Below are 11,769 nucleotides of genomic sequence, written 5' to 3'. Positions count from 1 at the left end.
GACGAGTACCGGTGACCGCCCCCAAGGGTTGCCATTTGTACGGGTTCGGTGACCGCCCTCAAGGGTCCCTTAGTGGAATCACGGCATCTTGCATTGTGCGAGGGCTTGAGGAGATTACGGTGGCCCTAGGGGCTTCTTAGGGAGCATTGTGCCTCCACGCCGCTCCAAACGGAGATTAGCATCCGCAAGGGTGTGAACTTCGGGATACATCGTCGTCTCCGCGTGCCTCAGTTATCTCTTACCCGAGCTCTTTACTTATGCACTTTACTTTGTGATAGCCATATTGTTTCTTGTCATATATCTTGCTATCACCTAGTAGTTTATCTTGCTTAGCATAAGTTGTTGGTGCACATAGGTGAGCCTAGTTTTTGTAGGTTTTGTGCTTGACAAATTAACCGCTAGGTTTATTCCGCATTTGTTCAAGCCTAAACTGTAATTATTTTAAAGAGCCTATTCAACCCCCCCCCCCTCTAGGCGACATCCACGATCTTTCAGCCGTGCCCTGCTTCATCGTCGCCCGTTGCCGCGCCCCTCACCGTCGCCGTCGCCGCCCCCCTCACCGTCGCCATCCCCATGCCCTGCCTCCTCGTCGCCGCCCCCTTGCACAGTGAGCTCATATATATGAATTTTCCTAATTTAGATTTGTAGTTCATTTAGATGTGTAGTTAATTGAGTTGTTGTAATTTTTTCATATTGTGTTAGAATTTTTTGCTGTTCATAGATTTTTTTGGTGATATTATTGTTGAATATGCAAATGTTTGTATGTTCATATATATGCAAAGAATATGTCAATTTTTTTCAAAGAATTTTTATATTTTTTTCTGTTGTAATTTTGTTCATAGAATTTTAATGTTTTTTTTGTTCATAGAATTTTCTTTGTCAACTTATGTATATGTTCATATTGTGTATGTATAGGAAAATTGTGTATGACCAAAGTCATTTATGTATATGTTCATACTTAGAAGAAAAAGCATGAGAGGAAAAAGGAAAATAAGAAGAGAAAGTGTTTAATATAATTAGTTAGAAAAATAATAGAACCAGTTAAACTAGTTTATTTTTAGTAAGTACTACTTTATTTTATTTATAGTAAGTGCTTAGTAGTTGAACTAGTTGATTTAATAAAACTACTTTATTTTACTATATATAGAAGTAGTTTATTTTTAGTAAATACTACTTTATTTTATTTATAATAAGTGCTAAGTAGTTGAACTAGTTGATTTAGTAAAACTACTTTATTTTACTATAGAAGTAGTTTATGTTTAGTAAGTACTACTTTATTTTATCTATAGTAAGTGCTTAGTAGTTGAACTAGTTGATTTAATAAAACTACTTTATTTTACTATAGAAGTAGTTTATTTTTAGCAAGAAAAATAATAGAAATAGTTTATTTTTTTAGTTCAAGCAATTATTCCCACATCGGCGTCGACGATGCCTATGCCGCATCCTCATCGTCGACTCGGCGGAGGAGGCCGGCTTGATCAGAGGGGCCATGTCCGGGACTGGGCTCCGTCGGGCTGGTATTGGGAGGTGCTACCTTCCGGGGGGTGTAGGTTGGTGAGGAGCCGGCCCGTCGTTGACCCGATCCTTGTTTGGTGGCGGTCGCGTGGGCCAGTGACGGTGCCGAGGCTTCCGGACACCACGGAGGTGGTACATCACCGTGTCAGCGAGGAGGACGAGCACGTCCATCGCTACATGGTTGTGTTGGAGGGCAGGTTCGACAATACCTGGCAGGTTCTTCAGGGATCTCACTGGAGCTATGATCCTGTGATGGTTCCTTCTCTTTGGGTGGCCACCGCCCGCGCTGATACCCGTCGGGCACTACGGTTCTAGCTGTATTAGCGATGCTATATGTATGATAGTATTCGAGGAGTATTAGTGATAATATTCAACGATGTACGGACGCAAGAGATGATGTAGTTTTTCTTATAATTGAATGCATGCTAATTTGAATAGTACTTTATTTTACAATTTGGTTTTGCTTATTGAATGCTCAAATTGGAAAAGTACTCCTACTTTGGATGCTAAAATTGGAGAGCACTATGCAAGGCGTATGCATTTGATTACTTGATAGCTTATAGGGTTTTTGTTTTTACAGAAATCTAGGAGCCCCCTCCATCATCCACGCCGTCGTCCCCGTCACCGACCCCCCTCCGACCTCGAGGTGAGACCAGCCAAATGTCCATGTCAATATGAGTCCTATAATATGAGTCCTCGGGTTGACTTTAAGTCTGTCGAGTCTCCACCATATATGAGAGGACGAAGAATCCCGACTGTTGTCGTGGGGGTAGCTTCTCCTTCGTTCCCGTGTGCTAGACAATTTGGTGTAATGCACTCGGGAACGAAAGGAGGAGCTACCATCACTGACGGTCGCAAATGTCAGAGAGGAATCAGTGAGGGAGGGTCTCCAACCATATATATATGAGAGGACGAAGAATCCCGACTGTTGTCGTGGGGGTAGCTTCTCCTTCATTCCCGTGTTGAGAGTTTTCAAGAAAAGACTCGACAAACCGATAGTCAACCCGTGATGAATAATAATGATCTAACTTAGGTTTCTTAGTACATATATTTAATTGTAGACGTTTAATATTTGAATTATGAACATAGGAAATGTCGTACTCGGACGACGAAAGTCTCCCAGGGGAGTGCAACTGGTGCCACGACGACCGAGGTCTGTGCGACAGGCCTCACCTGGACGAAGATCGGCGCTTCAGCATTAAGCTGGAGGAGACCTTCGATGTTGAAACAGTATGCAACGACGACAAGTGTTATTTTTCGTAATTAAGCACGACTTCAAATACTTCAACATGTACTTTTCATCTTTTACAATTCGACTAGCTTATCCCATGCCATGCAAGACGCTATGTCTTGGAGAGGATGGGTTTTGAAGACCATGAAAGTTTCGAAACAAAGGAAATTCACCTAAGGACCCATCATGGTGTGGATTTTGAAGTAAAGCTGTACAATTCTGAGAGCGTAACCCATTTTGGTTGCAAAAAATGGGAAGCACTTTGCAATATGTATGGTTTTGATGAGGGTATGCTTGTCACCATGGATCTTGGTGATCCTGGCATCGACCAAGACAATATGGATATTTGGGTCCTTGTTGATATGCCTCCAATTCTACCGCTATGTGAGTTTCTCAAACATAGTTATTAGCTAATTTATATTGTTTTTTTCAAAATAGTTGACAGCTTATTTCCATTGACAGCTTATTTTGATTGTTCAAACAATGTGCGGAAGGTGGTAGACAAAACCTACTACACCAATGGCTTTGAGTTAACTTATAAGGAGAAAAATCAGCTGGGCGGATTTTGTACTGATCTTGAGAATTACAATATCTATTGTAAAACTCCTCCACATTATGGTCAATACGTGCCACTAGTGCACGTGTTGAACTACAGTAACTACTATGGAGATACCCTGGTAAGATTTTTTTACTATTACGACATCCGTGCATCTTTTGCATACTTCTAAAACTAGTACATCATTGCTAACTATGAAGTTATTACTATGTTTTTCAACAGATAATCCCAGAGGATTGTGCGCCTCATCTGATGTATCAGAGTGGTCGCCTTGATGTTTTGAACATATGTCCAGGTCATCCTACGAATCTCAACTGTCCATACTAGATTTCTAAAAGAAGTGGAGACATGAAAATCAAGGAATGGAAAAAATGTATGGACAGTCGTAAGGAGGTTCTTGGAAGCAAAAGGAAGCGAAGCGCAAGAATTGAAGATAGGATGATCTCCATTATCCATAGTGGAGAGTCAGGGTCTATATTGTTTTATGCTATTTTACCTTAAAGAGGGTATTTAGGTCCTACCTAATACTGATGATCATGTGCCTAGAACAATTAAGTAGGGTTGGTTCGATGACTATGAGGATGATGATCGTATGACTTGTTATTAATAACGAGTAGAAGTTGTATGTTGATGATTAGTAGGACTTATTATTATGATGATGCATGATGCGAGCATGAAGAGTTATTATATATCAGCGGGTGAAATGAACATGGATTGGATTGAAGTGAAGGCAACAAGCATGTGGTGCATGTCGAAAGTAGTACTAGTCCAAACTTGATCAAGTTAGGATTAATATTACTTTCGACATGCACCACATGTTGCCTTCACTTCAATCTAAGCCATGTTTAGGCATAGCAGTAGCATTGGTAAACCAAGCACGGAAATAAGAGAGGACACTTCTCTCTGTTAGCCAGCTTACACACCCTAAATTACCCCCTAAACCACCCCCTTTCAGAAAAAAAACAAAAACCTCAGCTCCTGCCAGCTGCTGACGCGTGGAAGCCTATTGGTCCCAGTTGGTGCCACCAACCGGGACTAAAGTCCCTCCTGCCTGGGCTCGCTGCACCGGCCACGTGGAGGCCCATCTGTCTCGGTTCGTATAAGAACCGGGACTAAAGGCCGAAGGCATTAGTAACGACCTTTTAGTCCCGGTTCCAAAACCGGGACAGAAGGCCCTTACGAACCGGGACAAATGGCCCTTTTTCTACTAGTGTGGGCATGGCATCTCAACATATATGATGAGTAAACTAAGCAGATGGCAGTGCAACAAAGTAGAAGAAATGCAAGACAACATATGCAAGATACGCGCAATCAATAAAACCTTGCCAAATTAGAACAGGCACCTTGATGGGTGAACAGGACAGGCCATCTGCCTTTGACTCCTCGAGGATAGAATAGTCATTGGGATCATATTCTGAACAAGAATCAACAGGTGGGGAGCGTATGAGTTTCATTGCATCCAGAATGGCACTGAATGCCTTGGTGCCAATTTTGTAAGTCATTGCAGTGTTTAGCTTCAAGAGTGGACTGCTGCTAGTGCGACACACAGCAGCTACACAGATCATAGTGTAGATATAACAGGAAACCGTAAGCATCGGAGTGAAATCAGCAAAGTGGAACTTGCTGGAATATATGTGCTAGTATTGCCGGTACAGCTAGAAAAGGCTTCGGATACCAGCTCTCTTCAACTGAAGGTGCGGTACTGTTAATATCAGTGTAACTCTCAAAGGCGACACAGCTCCCTGCATTTCCTTGCTATTCTTATAGGATTCAAGTGGGCAGGCCACTACAAATCCTATTCCCATGTTTACAAAATCCTACGAATCAAAGAGGCCCGAAGAGTTCAAAGTGTCCATCACAACCGACAGTATAGACCTCTACACTGCAAATGTCCCTACTCATCTTCACTACAAGGAACATATTGTACTACTATCATACTCCCTCCGTTCCAAAATATAAGTCTTGGTAGAGATTTCCACTATGGATCACATACAGATGTATCCAGATACATTTTAGAGTGTAGATTCACTCATTTTGTTCCATATGTAGTCCATGGTGGAATCTATACAAATACTTGTATTTAGGAACGGAGAGAGTACTTATTAAAGAAGAACAGAAGAGGAACATGCTAAAGAAGAGCAAGTAGATTTTGGATAATAAAATGTTTGTTGCGCAGTGCCCACATATGATGAACTAGAGCGCATTAAGAAAGCAACTCCCTGTTGTCTCTCTATATGTGGTGCACGTGCTTTTCAAAAGTAAAGTAGGAACATTAGCTGACCAATTAAATGTTATCTGTTTTAGTAATATCAGCATCATATCAGATTCGTACTTGAGCAACAAGTTTGGAATTATGAGTGGCACGTTGTTTAGCTTGATGGATTCAGGAGCAGTGCTAATCAGGTACGATGATGGTATTGAATATAAAGGCATGTCTGCATGCAAGTCGCGTGACTTTTGTCCTTTGGGTCAGTCGACCATTTCAGGCGGTTCGATGAAGATCCTACGTCTCCTAACCCTTCTTCTTCCTCGTCTCTGGTTCTTCCCATACAGAACACCGCACGGGCCGCCGGCCGGACCACCGGCCCCCACCGCATGTGTTCCTCTGCCACCCCCACCCCACCCCCGCCCCCACCCACGTTGAGTTTTCTTCGTTGGGCGAGGCCCCACCACTGCCCCCCCCCCCCCACAACCACCGTCCCACCCGAGCACCTTTGTTCGCACCGGCGAACTCCGGCGAGCTCTGAAAAATCGACTGACCCAATTTTGAAATTTAGTCTACTGTGATTTAACTAGTGTGGAATATAAAAGGGAAAACCATAAGCATTGGGAGTATAGTGTTGAGCGTGCCATGGCAGATCTGAAGGTGCAAACTGGACAAAGGAAACTTCACAACCAATGTTTGCTTTCAACTAGCAAGTAAGTGATGGATAAGAAATCAGTGTAAAGCAGTGGCGATCTATTTTCTTGCTGCGATAAATAAGTTGAGCAGATACGAAATAGTACCGCCTTTGGTGCGGCGCCGTGTATGCATCTGCTGAGAATTTGACGGTGCTGCGGTAGCAATGGCTGTCGGCAGCGTGGAAGCAGATCTAGGAGGGTAGACGGTGGCGGCGGGGCGCGGTGGACGAGACGGTCGTAGGAGCGGCACCGGAAGGTGGACGACGGCGGGGATGAAGCGAGAGGATGGGATCCAAGGATCCCGGTGTCGGCGTCAAAACCGGCGGATCTCGGGTAGGGGGTCCCGAACTGTGCGTCTAAGGCTAATGGTAACAGGAGGTGGGGGACACAATGTTTACCCAGGTTCGGGCCCTCTCGATGGAGGTAATACCCTACTTCCTGCTTGATTGATCTTGATGATATGAGTATTACAAGAGTTAATCTACCACGATCGTAGAGGCTAAACCCTAGAAGCTAGCCTACGACTATGATTGTTCATGTCCTACGGACTAAACCCTCCGGTTTATATAGACACCGGAGGGGGCTAGGGTTACATAGAGTCGGTTAAAGACGAGATCTACATATCCGAATTGCCAAGCTTGCCTTCCACGCAAAGGAGAGTCCCATCCGGACACGGGACGAAGTCTTCAATCTTGTATCTTCATAGTCCAACAGTCCGGCCAAAGTATATAGTCCGGCAGTCCGAGGACCCCCTAATCCCGGACTCCCTCAGTAGCCCCCGAACTAGGCTTCAATGACGATGAGTCCGGTGCGCAGATTGTCTTCGGCATTGCAAGGCGGGTTCTTCTCCAAATCCAGAGTACCTGTTGTAACGAGTAGTGTCCGGCTTCCCATTAATGTTGCACTCCTCAGCTTCTGTACCTTAATAATGGCAATCTCCACGTGTCGAGTGAATGCGACAAGTCGGGGCATTTTTACATTTGCCACCCTGACCACGTTAGTACATCGTCTATTAAAGAGACAGGGATCCTCATATCCAAATCACACCATCTTCCCCAAGCGAGGAATCACCAGAGCGCGCCTGAAAAAAACCATTCCATCATGGCCGGCCACCGCAGCTCCTCCTCTCGCTCCCGCAGTGCTAAGCAAGGCGATTGGGTGAAGTGTAACGTACCTCACGGCCGGTTGGTGGAGTTGCAGACCCAGGGGTTTCTCCCGCCCGCATACATGGTCCCCGTCCGAGCCGGACTAGCCACTTACAATGGCGGGGAGCAAGCGGAGAGTTTTCCCAATCCATCCAGGGGGAGCGAGTATGCCTTGTCCCTTACTTGCTGAGGGGCCTCGGATTTCCAATCCATCCATTGCTCCGCGAGCTCCGGGAGTATTACGGCCTCCAGCTGCATAACTTTACTCCTGCCTCCATACTGCATATCGCAGGTTATGTCGCTCTGTGTGAGCTATTTCTGGGCTGCGAAGCTCATTTCGAGCTATGGAAGAGGCTATTCTGCCTCGTCCCTCGCAATCAGGAGGGATCAATATATCAAGTAGGCGGAGCCGAAATATGGCGCATCGCCGGAACCGGATACCTGTCCGGTAGACCGAAGAAGACATCCGAAGACTGGTCTTCAGAGTGGTTTTACATGGAGGACGTTCCCCTTCCGAACCCTATTCGGATGGGCCTTCCTGATTTTGCTAACGCCCCGTTGAAGAAACACCACAGCTGGCGCCCCCGGAGCCCCCAGGAGGAAGATAAGAGAATTCCTTTACCTGATGGGCAGGATAAGAACACTGGCCCAATCAGGACTGACAATAATCGAAGTTATGTCAATATGTATAATGCGGGGGGTGCAGCCACTTCAGTATCGGGGGAAACCCATGTGGCACTTCAATGGAGAAGACGATGCCACCTGCTGCGGTCGTAAAGGTCCGGACTCCGCCACCGCTCTGGCGAAAATACTGTCCAATTTGTATAAAGGATAGGAAGAGGAGTTTGCCCGTATCAAACCAAGGAATGGATTTTCCATGTACAACCCCCCAAGCCGGGTGAGCCGCTATCTTTTACCCAACTCCATTCATTCCCGCATTCCTCATCACAAATATTTACCTTGCTAATTCATAGTAGGAACTGCGAAGAGCTGTGAGGGAGGTCCACAACCCGGCTCCACAGCCAGAGGACCCTGACCGGGCCCTCGACCCCGGACTCGAAGAAGATCCGGACATATGTGTGGAGCTTGTCGACAGGATGTTTTATCAGTCCAGTTGTGACGGTACTTTGGTGGCTATCATAGCCGATTATCCCGGCCAACTCCCTGCATCGCATGTAAGTAAAACCGGAGTCCTAACTTCCGAGAAGGATCCCTTCTTTGCACTTTACCCACCGCACATATATTGTGTTTCACAGGGAAGGCAGTTGGGGCGCCGTGCCGAACCCGCGGTGACTTGCCAACAAGGGGCACCGAAGCCGGGTAGGCTTAAAACGAAGGCGGTCAGGACCGAGACACCGTCGCAAAGGTATAATTTAAAACCTGCTCCATAATTGTCGTCTTTTAAAATATAATGATGTCCCTTGTTCCTTGGCAGAAAAAGTGCTCGCCGGACTGTGACCGGAGATCCTGCTAGCCACGCCTCCACCAGCCGGACTCAAGAGCCGGACTCTAGGGCGGAGGCCAACGTGGGAACAACGCTGGACGGTCCTCCTATAGAGGATGCGGATAGACTATCCGCTACAAATTCCGAGGTGGAGAGCGCCATGAATCACAGGCGTCGTCGGGCCATACTCCGCGACCCTAACTTCTCCGAAGAGGCGTTTAATGCCTTTAACTCGGGAGACGCGTACATCCAGGCTGCTCGAGGTGGGCTTACTAGAGCCACAGATTAGTATTTAAAGGATATACGGGTAAGAAAAATCTGACGATTATGTATATCAGTAGCCCCTGAGACTTGAAACAGTTGGCACAACTGATTTAAGGATCATTGTATGCCTAGGTCCTAACAGAGAAGAATACCCATTTGTCTCAAGAGCTGGAGGAGTGCAAAGCCCAGCTAAAGGCCGCATTTGCCAAAATCGAGGAATCCAAGAAGGCCTCTTCTGGTAATACTTGTCTTTGAGGAACAAGAACGTAATAACGTGTACCAGTTAGTATTCGGCATGTTCGCAAATCTAACAATAGATTCTACAGGCAATCCTGGAGTGAATCCGGAGATAGTACCAGGGGATGGGCAACATGCTCAATGACAGCTAGAGGCTGGCGAGCGCGTGCTTGCACGGGTTACTCGAGAGAAAAATGATCTCCAGGATGCCCATACCCGGCTGGGCGTTGAACTAAAAGATGTTCGGGCCCAGCTTGCTGACTCCGTGAAGGAGAATAAGAGGCTTCGACGCGGCATTTTTAGTAAGTGCTCGAGCGAACCTCTATATAGTTCGGCGAAGAAGCGGGCTAATAGAGTTATGTCTGTAGGTATGCTGACAGGTTGTCCTGAAGAGGAGATGCCCGAATCCGCAGGCGATTTGCTGCAAGAGCTCTCACAGTTGCACGAACGAGTTCGGCAAGTGATGCAGGGTATTGCCCAAGCCTTGTGGCCGTCCGCCTCCCTGCCAGGAGGCATGGGGGAGCTTGTAGAGATGCTCAAGGGAGCATGGCGGCGCTTCCGGTTATGGAAGATATCGGCCTGCCGACAAGGTGCGAGGGAAGCCTGGGCTATGGTGAAGACATGATACACCAAGGCTGATCCGAATCACATGGCGCAGGTCGGACCTATAGGGTTAGATGGGAAAGAGATTCCCGTAAGTCTGGTATATGACCAGGTAGAATTAGCCGCAAAGTATTCCCAACAGGATTGTAGGCTAGACAGCCTATTGGATGGTATAGAAGAAGAATTTAGCCAGTCTAAATGACTGTGTACTTCAATGGACATATTTTGTCCCTAGCCGGATTGTAAATCATTTGTCATGGCGGACCTTTTCGCTTCAACCTCCGGACCCGATAGTTCGAAGTGTATCTGAATACCCGCTCAGTTATGTAAACCGGGGTACGCATGGAAACCAGGCGTAGGGGTCATAAGTGCTTGAACAGACAAGTACCCAACTAGTTCTGTCATATTACATGGATAGTAAGAAACGTCTTCCAGGGAGAATAGTTCCGTTAAGGGTTCCTTTCCCTGGGTATGTATGCGTGAATGAGCATGTCCGAACTGCGAACGAAGATGCAGGACATAAAACATCTGGGGGCTTATAATGTAATAAGTAAGAAAACATCTTTTGTTCACCGACCGAATATTCCCTTAAGAACGCTAGCTTTCGGCTTCACCCAGTCTGAGGTACACATCCGGCTGACCCGACAGTAACAATCGCAGAGGTGCTCCCCTTATGCCCTAGCCGAATTAACGGGAACGTAGGGCATAAATACAAGAGCCAGGCAACCCAGCTTGGCCAAAACATAAGTCATATCGATACATATAATGGCGAAGAAAAGGTACATATGGAAAAATGACACATATGTAGTGAGCATGAAGCCCGGAATATAATTATATTAAGCTTCTGTATAAGAAGCCCCCAGGTATATTGAGCGTGCATAGCACGGCAAGAGTGTGCGGTCGAGGCACACTTGAAGCCTACAAGGCCATAAAGAAAGAAAAATGAAAGAAAGAGTATATAAGTTAAAAAAAGGGGCGGAGGTAAGGAGACGAACACGGAGTTCCGCACTAGGTGTAGAATCTTCGGAGTCTGGCCGCGTTCCATGGGTTCGGCTCGAGTCGATTATCTGATGCATCGCGCAGACGGTACGCTCCTCCGATGAGAACTTGATCAATGATGAAGGGACCCTCCCACATGGGATTGAGTTTGTCCTTTTTCTTCTCCGGTAGGCGTAGAACGAGTTCGCCAACGTTGTAAGTTTTGGCCCGTACTTCCCTGCTTTGATACCTTCGAGCATGTTGCTGATAGAATGCGGAACGCGCTTTTCCGACGTCATGCTCCTCCTCCAGGGCATCTAAATTGTCCTGCCGATCCATCTCGGCTTCTCATTCTTTGTACATGCACACACGAGGTGAGTCATGAATGATGTCGCAGGGCAATACCGCCTCTGCGCCGTACACCATAAAAAATGGTGTGTATTCGGTAGTGCGGTTCGGCGTGGTCCGCAGCCCCCATAGTACGGAGTCGAGCTCCTTGACCCAGTGCGTATCTGATTCCTTCAAGGATCGCACTAGTCTGGGTTTAATGCCGCTCATAATAAGACCATTTGCTCGTTCGACTTGACCGTTTGTTTGGGGGTGATAGACAGAGGCATAATCGAGCTTAATGCCCATGTTGCTGCACCAGGTTTTTACCTCGTCGGCTGTAAAGTTGGAGTTGTTATCGGTGATGATGCTGTGGGGGACATCGTAACAGTGTACGACCCCGGATATGAAGTCTATCACTGGTCTGGATTCGGCCGTTTTAACTGGTTTGGCTTCTATCCATTTGGTGAATTTATCCACCATGACCAATAAGTATTTTTTCTTATGGCTTCCTCCTTTAAGGGGTCTGACCATATCAAGCCCCCAGACCGCAAAGGGCCCAGTTATG

The sequence above is a fragment of the Triticum aestivum genome, chromosome 2D (assembly GCF_018294505.1).
Source record: "Triticum aestivum cultivar Chinese Spring chromosome 2D, IWGSC CS RefSeq v2.1, whole genome shotgun sequence".
In the NCBI taxonomy this organism is placed as follows: domain Eukaryota; kingdom Viridiplantae; phylum Streptophyta; class Magnoliopsida; order Poales; family Poaceae; genus Triticum; species Triticum aestivum.
Note: the sequence above shows the minus strand (reverse complement) of the source record.